Raw genomic sequence first — 3,618 nt, forward strand, 5'->3', positions numbered from 1 at the left:
TGGTGGTGGCACAGGGGTGATTTGGTGATGGGAAACCCGTGGGGATTACAATTGAGATGAAAAAAAAAATGTGCAAAATGATGTAAAAATAAACTTTTTAATAAAAAAAAAAAAATAAGGATCATCGTTGTTGCCACATAAGGTTGTCCCGAAAACTGAGCATCACACACAGTGTGTGGCATGTGGCAAGCACCCAAGAAATGGTAGCCGTTATTACTCCCAGTTGTTATTAGGATATTATCATCCTTTCAGCTCTGGTCCCCTAACACCTCAAATCTACACTGTTAACTTTTGGTATGCAAACCCTCACTATCTCTTCTGCCTTTAAGAGCAGCCTTAGGAGAGCGGGAAGGTAGGAAACACCAGCTCCACTTTACAGAGAACACTGAGCTCGTGGCAGGCAGACCCTCTTCCGAGACCACACCTGGTGGCCAGGCTGGGATCTGAATCCTGATGTCCTTCTGTGCCTGTGGCAAAGCCTAGGACACGCTTGTGGCCTTGCCTCTCGGGTCCAGTGGACTCTGGAAGTGCTGAGGTGGAAGATCCCAGGCTGGTGGGGTAGGCAGAGAAGCCCAGGGATGTTCCAGTCCAGATGTGGGAGGCCAGGAGCTGAGGTTACTGCTGGTTGTTCACCCCCTGCCCCACTCACTCCCACTTCCTGTTCACAGGCTCTTCCTGTTTTGCTATGAACTCCGGTTCCCATGGGTCCCACATGAAAGCACAGAAGGACAGGGGCCAGGGAAGGCAGCCAGAGGGTCTGAAACGGAGCTGAACAGGGCACCAGGGAAGAGGAGAGGAGAGGGAACAGGAAGGGAGGACAGGGAAAGCAGAAACAGAAAAAGGGCATGGTGAAAAGGCCGGGAGGAAGCGGAGGGTGGGACCGGGGAACGGGCTGGCAGGCGGGGTAGAAGGCAGACCTTGGGAAGACAGCAGGCTGGGTGATGTTGCAAAATCAGCCCATGGATTCATTTTCAGACTGCAGAAAGCCCCTCTGACACCCCACCACACCCATCTCAAAGTTCTGCCTTCTGAGTTTTTGCTCGGGAAGTCATCTGCTCACTATGGCCCCACACTGGGTGGACACCCGAGTCATGAGCACAAGGCTCTCCAGTCCTGGCGCACGGGTGCCTCCCCCAATTTCCACCAGGTCCCAGCTGTCCTGGGAAAGTTGAAACCCGGGATTCCAGTCCCTGGGGAAATGAAAGTATTCTGCCCCAGTACCCACATCATTCATCTAGCTCCTTCCTCTGCCTGTCCCCATCCCCAGAAGCAGCAACAAAGTCAAAGGAACACCAATTACAAGAAACTCAGGCTGTAACACTGGTCTGGAGCCTGACAACTTACCTTCTGGGCATGGGGAAAAGCCCCTCTCCCACCCACCTGATTCTCACCTCCCAACACAAGTCTTCTCGTGGCCTGGAGTCATATACAAACCCTTACTGGGGCCTCTGACCCAAGCAAGACCCCAGCCAGCTGCTAAATAAGGGCACCATCTCTCCACAGGCCAGGCAGCCAGCCTCAGCCTGGTCTCAAGTAGAGGAAAAAGCATTATCAGAACTTTATTGTCAGAGTTACCCACTCAGATTACAGGGGTACAGGTGCCCCTTCACCCATCCACACTCCCAGCACCACCACCACCACCACCACCAAAAGAGGGATAAGGAAGAGGAAAATGGGGAAAGACCAAAACCTGTTGCAATATCAACAGTTTCCAGACACCAGCCACTGGGACTTCCCCAAGCCAGAGCAAACAGTCAGGTGATAGCAGCTGGGATCACATGACTGCACTCTACCACTCCACCTCCACGCAATTCTACAGCTCCAGGGAGTGTTGACAGGTGCCAAGCTTCCCAGCGCCGCCCCCCCCAGCCTTCCCAAGGTTTCCTTGCCTCCTAAAAGAGGCTCCACACCCGGGGACCTTCCAAGACGCATTTCTGGCTCCCAGAAATCCCAGAGGCTTCTCACCGCACTAACAGGAACCTTCAAGCAAAAACGGGCGCATTTACCAGCCCATGGCCACAGGCACTACTGGATTATTTCCCAGAAGCCCATGTAGCAGGCAACCAAGTGTGTTTTGCAGGGAAGACCTGGGACACTGCTTCTTACTCCTTCCTTCCCCATTTTGGAAAGGTGCAAAATGGGCACTCAAATAACTTCTGCCAACCTTCCAATCACAAGACAGAGAACCCAGGAATTTCTGCTTCCCAAGCTGTGAGTTCAGAGACGATAAGGTGAAGAAAAAAAAATTAACATTGACTTAGGCCTTCCAACGTGATTCATCTTTACATGTATTATTTATTGGCATGTATAACCCTTGAGATATTTACCAGCAGTGGGCAAATAGAAAATTTGAATGTGGGTATAGCTGACTCAAAAGCTCAAACTCAACCAACAGAAATATTCCACCTCACTGCATTAGACAAATCTACCTCCTCAGATGAGAAAAATCGTGAACATACCTAAATTTAGGTTTGCTTCTGCAACACAAGTAGAACAGTGGTTCCAAAACTTGGCATCATTTTCAGAAACTGACTTGAGCTGCGATAGACCCATGTATCTGTTTATCTATCTAAGTGTGGTTTGTTTGTTTTTGCACCAGTATTTAGGAACCTCGGTATAGGAGACACAGAGTCATCTTGTAGAAAATATGCAGAAATTGGGGGTCACGAAACCAGGATTCTATTATCTACTTGGCTACTATCTACTGTAATCTTCATCCTTCCTATAATTTTTTTCTATAAAAATGGAAACATCTGCTCCATCAATCCTTCTTAGGTGGGATAATTAGACACAAAGGACATACAATGGAATTGTGAAGAGAAGCAAAAGATGCATTTGAGGGATTTTGTTCTACTTGGCAAAATTTAGTGAGGCCAAGATTTATATTAGTAAATTACAATGGTCTGGGTAGTTTGCAAGGAACCTACTAAAATAAACATTCCAAAAATCCAACGAGTATGCCGTATTTTGCCAGTTAGCCATACCCTTTTCAACCCTACCAATGTGAAAAGGTTTCCTTTGTTAGAAATCTTATTATTGATGATAACTTTGAGGTCACTGAATATAGTTTAGAAATGTAGTTTGGGTAGGCTGTGAAAATTAGCCCATTTTTAAAATATATATACAAAAAGTAATTTTATTTTGGATAAGCAATGGTTATCTTTTTTTTATGCATACAAGAACTGGGTTACAGGCCAGAGGTGGGGGGCGGGGTTTGAAAGGATATACCAGAGACACAGCGGGGTACAGACTGACTGAAGTACTCGCTGAGGGGAGCAGAGGGCAAGACAGGAGAGGTCTGCCAGCCATGTGGGTCACTCCCTGGCTGGGGATAGAACTCGTGCTGCTGATAGTTTCAAAGCACTATGCTTCAACCCACTGCTCCATCAGGGAGGGCCCAAATTAGCCCATTATTAAGAGCTTTTGACTGGAAATCAGAAAACTTGAGTTTGTTTTTTTTTTAAGATTTATTTATTTATTCATACAGAACTGGGGTACTGGCCAGAGATGCAGAGGGTGAGAGGATTTACCAGAGACAGAGTGGGGTGCAGAACAGGCAGATCGACGAAGTACACTGCTGAGGGGAGCAGCGGGCGGGTCAGGAGAGGTCTGCCACGC

Source organism: Condylura cristata, unplaced genomic scaffold (assembly GCF_000260355.1).
Source record: "Condylura cristata isolate star-nosed mole 26May11 unplaced genomic scaffold, ConCri1.0 scaffold00015, whole genome shotgun sequence".
NCBI classification, from domain to species: Eukaryota; Metazoa; Chordata; class Mammalia; order Eulipotyphla; family Talpidae; genus Condylura; species Condylura cristata.